Raw genomic sequence first — 11,293 nt, 5'->3', positions numbered from 1 at the left:
TAAGGTGGAGCTTTCAGTCTCTTTGTTATACTTGCTAATGCTGTTCATGTTTTGTCATTTTGTTTTTTGTAATGCGGACGTGCTTTGATGAAATTGAAAATTCTGCTCTACTCTAATCGTTCAGAAAATTTACCTTTAAATACATGAGCATTTACGGACTCATAGTCCGTGAAGAAAAAATATGTATTAATAATAAAAATGTAAGATTTCCATGATGGATTAAAAAAGGCAAAGTATATTTAAAGGACAATGCACCTAATATGTATTGATAATAAAAATGTAAGATTTCCATGATGGATTAGAAAAGGCAAAGTATATTTAAAGGACAATGCACCTAATATGTCAGAAAAACATAATTAACATAATAGAAGGCCAGCCAAGATCACATTTTGCCTACTTAAAAATGATTCCCCTGTCATCTTACATTTCTGTCTCTTCAGGCAGTCCACTTTAGCTTCATTTTGAATTGCCTCCACCTTTCTTTTGTCTCCTCTGTTTGACAACTCTCATTTTAATTACCCAGACAAACTGCATTTTCTCCTAGGAGACTTATAGCCATCTTTGGAGAAAAAGCAAAAAACCAAGTACTGACTGAAAATTAATCTTATTTCAGATCCTCTGAGTTGCCTGTTTCTTCCTAACTTCCTCTTAGGAGTTCAAGATATAATTTTTACGTGCATGGTAACTTTTTGGAAGGAAGCAGCCCATGGGCTGGTAGTAAGAAGCAAACTGTTTTATTCTTAAAACGTTCTTAGAGAACAATAATAAACGCCTTTACGACAATCACACGTCACACTTAACAGGTATATGATTCTTTACAATTTGTCTGGAGGATCCTTCAAAAAAAATTTTTCAGGATGTTAAGGCAGTCATTGGGATTTCTATTTTTCATGAGAAAAACTAATTACATTAGGAGAAACGGGGAAAGATTGCCTTTGATTGCATACCCAGTACATGACTGAGCCAGGACTGGAATCTAGGGTTCTCGATTCCCAATAGTGTGCTTTCCTTTCCTGAATCTGAAACTGTTCCCCACCCCACCACCCCTTATTCTTTGAATGATGAAGACTACCTGTATTTAGCTGGGTGTTTTATTGGCATCTTTACACAACATATCCAGTGCATATATTTGAAACACATCCTCTCTGCAGTTGTGGGTACTGTCATAAAGAGAAAAGAGAGTCCAAATACTGAAACAGATGGCACTTCAACATAGGAAAAGAGAATTGTCAATTGGACAATGCTTTGGTTTTAGCTGCTGCTGTCACTGCTACTGCTACTACTACCACTAGAGACAGTGACATCACTCGTGACACTGATGGCAGCAGTATACAGAATACAGTGTCAGATACAAATGTAAGTCAATAAGTCAGGGAAGGAAGACACATCTTGGGGGCATCCCGCGACTGAAGGACAACTGCTAAGAGCCACGTGAGACTAGAGAGAGATTCCAAATACGTTCGCAAGTACAGAGCTGGGAGCAATAAGCGGTAGAAGAAAAAAGCTGAAAGTATACTTCCACTAGTCTCCAGTCTATTTCTCTTCTTTATGGATATTACTCTCCACTGTTATTTAGATCATGAAAAGGAATGGTTTTAGGAATAAAGGTCCTGTGAACCGAGAGGGACAACAGAGGCAGAAAGCATGCTGGAATGTGTGGAACTTGAGTGTGGATGTCAGATATAGTTTCAGAACCTGCCTCTGTTATTGTTTCAAAATGTGACTGTAGGCAAATCACATCTCTGAGGCTTTCTTTACCCGTCAAATGGATACACTAGAAACTGGGTTAGAGACAATCTTATTTGCTCATATCTCTTTTGTCATTCCTCCTAACCTCTAATATTTATGAACATTTTAGAATGAGATACTCCAGAAACTAAGCATATGGTGGTGGTAGTGTTTGCATGAGGGGGAGGGAATGGTGCTAGTATTTATAGATCATTTGCCACATTCCAGGTGCTATTCGAAGTACTTTGAACATATTAACTTATTTGTTCCTTGTAACATCTCTATATCCCTGATTTACAAATGAGAGATTTTAGTTAAGGAGGTTAAATGACTTATCCAGAGTCATAGAGCTATTAAATAATAAAGACAGAATTTGAACCCAGAAATCTCACTCTTAACCTCAATGCTACTATATTGCTTTCTCCAAAATCTTGAATTCTGACAATTTGTTGCCTTTCTGCATGAAACAAGCCAGAGGCTTTTACCAAGCATTGAAGCCAGACATCAACAAATTGTTCTCACATTCTACCTCATTTATTTAAAAGCTTATTAGTACCTAAAGGAAAATACTCCATCCTTGAAATGTATAGCCCACTCAGAACAATGAGTGTTTTGTTCTTATTGTTTTATCATTTTTTTAAAGAGAATACTACTTAAAATTATTTTAATTTCCACATTATTAGTGTTTTACATAGACCTGGTTACCAGAATCTCCACTGATTTTCATTAAGTTCTCTTCTTAAGCATCTGACTTAGCTACATTTTTACAATAAACTCAAAAATCTCATTTCTCGAAAAGGCTTTATTTCTCTAATCCACTTTCTCCATCTCTGCCCTACCTTTCCTGCCCTACCAGTTACTGGAAGAAAAACACAATATCCTCTTTAAAATTTGCTTTTGTTCTCACTTACTGGTAAAATCAAGCAGCAATCCTGTCTTTTTTTTTTTTTTTTTTTTTTTTTTTTTAAGGCGAGGCAACCCTTGGTTGACCTCACGGATTGCAAGGACCTTGTCTGCTTACAATCCCTTATTTTTTAAGTCTACAGCACCTGGTCTTCCTAGGCAGTCTCCCATCCAAATACTAACCAGGCCCAACCCTGCTTAGCTTCCAAGATCAGATGGGATCAGGCTTGTTCAGGGTAGCATGACCATAGATGAATCCTGTCTTTTTTTAATCCTTGTTTCAAAACAAAGAAAATAGAAAACTATTTCTTTATATGAAATAAATATTTAGAATATATTATTTAAAGTTAATATTTTTTTTGTAATATATGATGCTAAAGGAGTAGCACCTTCAGCTTACTTCATGTTTAGCACACTGAGTTGGGCTATTTAAGTATCCTTAGGGGTCCACATGATATTTAAAGTGGTTTTACCCTGCAATTCTTACAAAATAATGTAGAATCACTGAAACATCACTGATATTCCTTGCTCATGTTCGTGAACCCATTTTAAATCCACATTTCCTTGTATGCAGAATTACACTGCCTATTATAAGGGGCCTCTGGGTCCATTGTAGAGTTCCTATTTTTCTCTTTATAGTTTGATTTACATTTTAAAAAACATATTATGGACGTTACCTAGAGAATGGATTGATGAAGAATAAGACAAAAGTCAGGTGGAACAGAGAAGAGACTATTGTATTAGATCACTCAAGAAATGATGTGACTCAGACTAGGGGGAATAGTGGTAGAAAAGAAAAAAAAAGATAAAATTGCTGTATATTTTGGAGTAAAAAGCACTAATACTTGGTGCTGAATTGAATATGGGTGGGTGAGGAAGCCTGAGGTATAAAGAGAGACTCCAAAGTTGTGACTTGTACAATTTGGTGAATAGTTGTGACATTCTTTAATTTAGAAACATTGGCGGAGTTTTATCTGCTAGTTTCAGATGGAATATGAATATGAGTTGGAGAAGTGCATGAGTGGAAAGAAAGAGACTACTTAGGAGGCTACTGCATTAGCCCAGATGAACAATGCTGGTTGCTTAGAATAGAGGAGATAATGAAAATGGAGAGAAGTATGCGACTTGGGAAATAGTTTAGGCATTACAGCCAGTCGGTATTATCTCTTGATCGATTAAGGAGAATTGGCGAGGGAGAGAGAGGTGACAAGGATATCTTCTAGATTTCTTGCTTGCACATTTGGGTGAATTGTGTTTCCATTTATTGGAACAGAAAACAGTGGCAGAGAACTAGGTTTAAGATAATAAACTACCTTTCTCTTTAGAAAAAATACCGCGGAGAATAGGGGAGGGGTGGGAAGAGGAGAGTGGCTTTCTCTTGACAGAGCCAGGTTAGAAGTTTCCTCTTACAATATGACTTTCCAGCAGTACATTGTAAAGTTTGGAAGGAGAACATTTTCTGTCTGGTTTTTAAAAGTAAGGGTCAAAGACTCTTGCCAAGAGATATTGTTCCTGCTCAAATATGTCATTGATTCTTTATCTTTCAATAGGATTTGTGATGTTGCTTTGGCTACAGCCACGGAATCCCTGCTGCCTCTCTTTCCTTGGGAATGAGAAGGTCTCAAAAGAAAGCTATAACCCCTATGGCAAAATTTTAAAAATCAATCAATGTAACAAGTGTCATGCCATCTGTACATTATCCAGAGGCAAAATTAAGCAAGGCAAAACTCCCTTGTGGACAAAACACACTGTACAACCATGTAAAACTTCAACATTACCAGGAGAAGAATGCAAAATTAATACTGAGGGGGAAAGAATCGAATGTACTGATTATTAGAAGTAGAGGAATGTTTACCCCCTTCTGAATATTCAGTGATCGACAAAATCTACCTCTGAATAAGAGAAAGATGATAATTATTTTCCAGAAGATGAAAACATGTAGAAAAGTCTCACAGCTCAGGGAAATACAAGTTACAGGGGGCACCAAACCATGTCAAAAACAAGCTAATACTTTGTTTCTTGATAAGAAAGAATATTATTCACTTCTTCTTTCCCTTTCTCCTTATTTTAGTTAATTCAACAAATACAGAGTGGGGTCCTAATATGTGTATTTTGTTTTCACTACCTATGGCTCAACAGATGGCAAATTGCATGATTTATCTATCTAAAATTATAGCACATAATTGCTGAAAAGTTCTAAGACTCTCTGTTATCAGTAAGAGATAATGAAAAAGACATTGTCAATAATAATAGAGTCTAAGAATGAACATTTTATTTAGCTAATCTAGTAGTTCTTTAGGGTACAGAGTATATTTTGTATTAAATCATTATATAAAAAAAATAAAACGAGGCAATAATTATTAGTGGCACATCATAGAATTCCAAGTGAGAAACACTTCCCTTTGGTCCCATCATACAGAGAGTGCAAAACCTTTTAGGAATCCTAGACTGTTTACTTAAAGCTATTTAAAGCGAAAATTCCATAAGCTTCACCACCGCCAGTCCTTTCACCAAATATTTGATAGAATGGACTGTCTATTTATTCACGATAGTTGGCATTGTAGCATTCATTGAAACACACACATTGAATGGAAGCAAAAATACATTTCCAGCTAAGCAATCAATTTTGTTTCAAAAGCCTGGATATCTCAAATGTGTATGTCCTGAATTATCTAGATCAGTATTTCTTTAACTTCTGCTTAAATACAAATTATTTAACTTTTCCAAATAGTCTTGAATAAATATTCTCTAATAATATCTACAACTCAGATAACTATAGTATACATTTGAAAATAAATCTAACATATTTTTTACATTTATCTAATGAAGCCTTAAGGTTTCTATTTTTTTTTTCTTTTCCAGATGCCTAACAGTTTGCTGAGGTGCAGAGAAGCTAATCTAGTCGTCCTACCTGTCCCATGCTACCAAAGAATACTAACTATGAGAGATAAGAATGTCCCGGAAATGACAAGTGAAGTGTGGGTGTCTACCTACCTGTTACGCTAATAAAACCCAAATAATCAAGACTATTTCCCCAGGTAGAGTCACTTGGTCTTTGGTGGCCAATAAGACAAGATTGACAAAGTAGCTGATCAGCTATTGGATCTCGAACTCCATGAGCACTGAAAGGTCTTACAGCTGCTTCTCAAATAAAAGACTTGTCATTTGCAAAAACTAAAGTGATCCTCAAGAAACCCTACAGGATCTAGAAAAATGATCAATATAAAGGAGATGTACATTGGAGAATGATTTTTAAATGGTATATAATGAATTAGGGAATAAATTAAAAATTGGGGTTCTAATATTTTCTAATTCTGGTTCACTGAGAAATACATTTTAAAATAATAAATATTCACTCTTAGAAATAGCCAGCATTTTTCTTTCAGCAACTAATCGGCTCGTTCGTTTTTCTTTTCTTCTCCACATGAGAAGCGTTGCCGGAAAATTACTCGAGGCTATGTCTGTTTTTAAGTGACCTGCTTTCAAATAAGTCCTGTTCTCACTGCATTTGAACTTCTCAGAAAGAAAAGACAGGGATGGCCCTTTCCTGAGCACTTGTTAAGAAGCAGACAAGTTATTAGCAGATCTGTCTAAGTGCTTTGGCAGGTGCCAAAGGTCTGAGAAGGGGAGCGTGCACAGTCTCAAAGTCAGCACAGCTGTGAAGATCTGACTCCTGATTGAGAGTCTGTAGGCTCAGAAAGTGGAGGTCCCGCCTGCACTCATTTTCTCTGTGAATGTTAATTTTAGCTAAATGGAATCCCAAGAAGGGATAATGGTGAAATTTTCTGCTCCTTACATTTGGAATCAGTATAGCTGCACTTGGGCAAGAAAAGCAGAAATAGGAATGGAAATTAAGAGACAATTCACAGAATGAGAAATATAAATTGTTATTATGGATGAAAAAATGTTCAGTCCTCAATAATAATCAAAGGGATTTAAATGGAAATCACAATAATATATCACTTTTAATATAAAAAAAATAGCAAAAATTTAAAAATACCAACATCCTTCGCTGACAAAGGAGAGATTAAAAAGGCACTTTCATAGATCGCTTATGGGAATATCAACTAATTATAGAGTTTCTGGGGGAAAAAATGACGAAATTCATTGAAAGCCTTTAATACACTCATATTCTTTGATTCCAGCATTTAGAATTAATAAAAGTTTGAAAAGAGGTGATTATTAGATATGCTATTCACCCTACACAAGGGCCAACTCCTAGCCATCCCACAGAGTGAAGCCACTGCTCTTTGGAGACATCTGGATCACATTGCTACTGGGTGTTGGAAAGAGTTCAATGATAATTGTGATTGCACTGAGATCCTAAGGCGTTTTTAGCTTTGAAATATTATTTTAAAATCTAAAAATGAAATAGATAAAGCAAAGCACAGATGAATAGTTCTTTAAGTCATAGTCTGTCAAAAATGCTTAGATCTGCTGTTTTATCTCATGGAAAGCAAATTCATTTAATTGAAGAAAACCTCCAAAGATCAGATCAGTAAGGGGTGTTTGATAACAAGTCAAAAAACCTTTTTCCTCACAAATAGCATAGGACATATTAGAATAAATTGAGTTCATTATAATCAAGTAAGCAACCTTGAGAGAATGGATTTTTGTAGACAGTCTTAGAAATGTCAATAATGTGAACGCTTAGCAAGAAATGCATCCACATGTTTCTCGGCCTGGCATGTGAGGTTGTTTTGAATGCTCTGTACCTGGCTTAACTGCGCACCTACAACTGAATTACACTTTTGAGCCCTGTACATGTTATCATTCCCTACAGGAACTAGATTCAAAAGGATAGACCATAAACATAGCTAGAATAGTCATGATAGAGATGCAATAATCTTTTAAAAATACGTGAAATATATCGTAGGTCTCACATATGTTTAACTGAGAGGAAAAAATCTGCAAAGCCACATTGTAAAAAATCGTAAGCATGGCCCTGCATCTTCACTTCTGACTGAGCACTAAATAATGGCTTGGGAAGAATGACATGAAGATAAAAATGTCATGATGAATTGCTACAAGGAAGGATCAAGGAGCCCTAGTAATTAAGAATCTGTCATTTTGACATGAAGAAATAATCACAAGAGGTGCCAGATATCTGAGAAAGACATGTGCTTGTCATTTCAATACCGAGGCAAGGGAAAATAAGCTTGATTAAAAGAGGACACTTTGGCAAATAAGAGCACTTTGTGTTTTTTGATCGCTTGTAATCCTGCAAACATTTTTTAAGGGGCAAAAATAAATTCTGCCCATTAACAGTTCCTTTAAGAGTATTTAGACAACAAACAGCATTTAGTAAGAGCTATAGCTTAGGTCAGTCCACACATCTGTGATATGGGGCAGTGTCTTGAATCCATTATATCTGACAGATGCAATATCTCACTTTTGATTTAAATGTAATATGGCTCCTAGGAGATGCGATTACTTTTGATACCAGACAGTTAGATTTGGAGATTTCCTAGGATAAGGTGACCATAACAATGTCTGTCTGAGAGTTATATGACCAACTTATCCTGCATTTTCTTGAGACTTTTAAAAATCTTTTGATCCAGGCACTTTAAATACAGTGTTTAATTCAATAGTGTCCATTTTCCGGATATGGGAACTAACCATTCTAGAGGTCAAGTAACTTGCACAAGGTCACACAGCGTAGATTAGAACAGAAATTTGTCCTAAAGTTTGTCAGACATTTACAAAGCCTATAGAATTTTTCCTATAGTACGATGACTCTGAAAGAATACTAGTGTAAAATCAAGAAGACCTGTGTTGTAGTGTCGGTTCTGTTATTGACTCAACATGTGATCACAGAGATATCATCCCTTTAATTGCTGTCTACTTGTCCTCCTGTCCACTTGTCATTTTTTAGGCCACTTCCTTTTTACCGTGGCCCATGAAGTTCATTGGTTTGCGTTTCATTTTACCTTTCATAAATACTTTTTGTATCAAAGAGTTATATCAAGCAGGGCCAAAGGAAAATATTAGAATTTACTACCCCCAGTGCCTCCTTCTTATCAGCCTTGATTTGATTCCTTGAGTCCATTATCATTTGTGAGGTCTCTAGAACTTAAGCGGTAGAGTAGGAATGCAGAAAGTTCTAAACAGGTTATTTAATTAATTTAATTGTCTATGCTAATTGTCTCTCACATTAGCTGGATTAATTGAAAGTTGACTGCAATAATAAGGAGGTCACTGATTAAAATTGGTGCTCTCACACCAATGATCTCACAAAGCTGAATGGGCAAAGTTACCAAAGATAACAAGTCACTATTCATCTACTTTTTCCCATGAAAAGGACAAAGAATGCAGGCTGCCTTGAAACTTTTTTCTTTATATAAAGAATTTGAATAATATTCAAAGATGCTTAATCTCTATTAACATTCGTATAACTAAATGATAGCTGGTAGTATCATCCATATCAATGATAATGATAATGAAAAATCTGTGGTTCATTCTTGATAGGATGGCAGAGAAGATTAAATGTGGGGTGTGGGAGAAAAACTAATTTGTCAAGCATTGTCAGATGCCAGAGAAAGTTCCACAAGGTTCTTCACTTACTTTATCTTATTTTAACGTAGAAAAATAACCCAAGCACTGTGGGTATTTTTGTCTTCATTTTGCAGATGAAATAGCTGAGGAGCATAGAGGTTAGCAAGTTGCCCAGGATGCCACAGCTAATCAGGACAGAACTGTCATGACTTCAGAAGCCTTTGCTCTTTCCATTACACAATGCTGAAGCATCTGGGCTCTCTCGGCTGTTCCTCCTCAGCCCTCATGATTGAAGACACACATTTAACAGATGGGGAAGGTTTCAGTCGTAGCCTTTTAGCAGAGTGTAGTATTCTCCTATGTGTAGACAACTTGTCATGTCCTTCTTTATCACTAGGATCCAACCAACTGAACAAACTCACCCAAATTTAGAATTGGAGGGGAAAAAAGTGCTGCCTAGATCCTGGCACAAGCCAGTTGAACATCTCATTAACTCCCTTAACAGCCTTTGAAAGAAAGAAGTGGCCTTATCAGGCTCTTGACAGATGAGGAGACTAAGCCAAACAAAGTTGAAATGACTTATCTTACATCACCCAGAAAGTAGCTACAGAGCTGGAAAGAGATCCATGGCCTTTGGACTTTTCTTTTAGCTTATTGACAGGAACATTTCACATCAAACACAAAGTACTATAATATAATAGCACCAACTGCATAGGTCAATTATTCCTTGAAAATAAAATATTATAGAAACATTTTTAACAAAATTCAAAACAGTGGGCTGATTTTTATGATAGTCATCCAGATTTGAGAAGGAGCTAACTACAGACATACTTCAGTAATAAAGCGAATATTACGATAAAAGGATTCAGAATCCTTTTGCTTGTGGAGGGTCTTGCCTTCAGTTTGTAAAAACAAGAAAGAACAAAATGTAACATCTGTGAGGCACGATAAAGCCAAACACAATAAAGCACAGAATGACTGCAGTGAATATGAGCCTGAACTTTAACAAATCAATGCTATTTTCTACAAATGATTTTATCAAGATGTTCCAGACTGAGGATTTCTACAGTTTGGAAGATAACACATCACCATGTCTGTCAGGGTCCCAAATGTAAATAATAAATAGAATTCCATTGTAGAAACCCAACCATGAGACCAAGTCCCGTCTTCATGTCATTGAAAATAAGAATTTGAAAACAAATCACAACTCTCATTATATGCAGTCCAGTTTTGTCCCCTTACTCATTGGCTTTGACTTTTCTGGTTGTCTTTAAATGCAGTCAGAAAGAATTCCAGTGCTGACCACTTGGAGAGCACTAAAAAATGACTAGTTTACTCATGGAATCAAAGATAATTTTGATATGAGATATAATAATAACAATACTACAATTATTATCCATAAGCTCTTATTATTCATTGGCCACTGTGATAAATTATGCTTGACATACATTGTTTCATTTTATGCTTACAGGAAACCTCAGAGATAGGTGCTGTTATTTATCATTCCTGTTTTAATGATATGTAAACTGAGGCACAATATGTTGACATATTTCACATACCTGTAAGAGTCAGAACAGGCATTCGAACTTAAAACTCCGATTCCAGTGCCTGAGATCTTAACTAATGATCAGTGGAACGAGAAGACTATATAGAATTACAGAGCTAACATGTCTGCTGAAGAAAGTGGTCCTAATTCCCAACAGAAGATCAGATTGGGCTCTTAGCCAGTATACTGTATTATCTCTCATACTCTGCAATAAAGACCATGAGTCATTGACTATCGGTCAACAGGCATTTATGTGGAGAGCTCTAGACAAGGGACTGCAAAGGTAGCAAGGAAAACTGACAGAGAAGACAAACATAACAAGAAACTAACGGAGATCTGCAATTTGACTTGCAGAAAAAAGAATTGACCACAGAAAGTATTACTAACATGAAACTGAGACTACCTACACAAAAGAGAATTTGAAAAATATAAATTCAGCCATTCGTGTATTTTGAAGACAGCAACGGAATTGAAAACAAAACAAAACAAAACAAAACAAAAAACCGAATAGGAACTGTATAGAAATGGTTTATAAGAAGTGATTGCCTAACCAAATTCATCATTTTACCTCCAGACCAGTATGTATGTGCAAGCATGTGTATGTGTGTGTGTTTGTATGCA

At 35.9% G+C, this 11,293-nt stretch overlaps 1 pseudogene; it reads right to left on the bottom strand.

The window, feature by feature from the left end:
• Nucleotides 1-2,765: 2,765 nt before the first annotated feature.
• On the bottom strand, nucleotides 2,766-2,884 carry LOC120613312 (uncharacterized; annotated as a pseudogene).
• Nucleotides 2,885-11,293: the final 8,409 nt, after the last annotated feature.

Source organism: Pteropus medius, unplaced genomic scaffold, assembly GCF_902729225.1.
Source record: "Pteropus medius unplaced genomic scaffold, Ma_sr-lr_union100, whole genome shotgun sequence".
Lineage (NCBI taxonomy): Eukaryota > Metazoa > Chordata > Mammalia > Chiroptera > Pteropodidae > Pteropus > Pteropus medius.
This window is presented reverse-complemented; position numbering and strand designations above follow the sequence as displayed.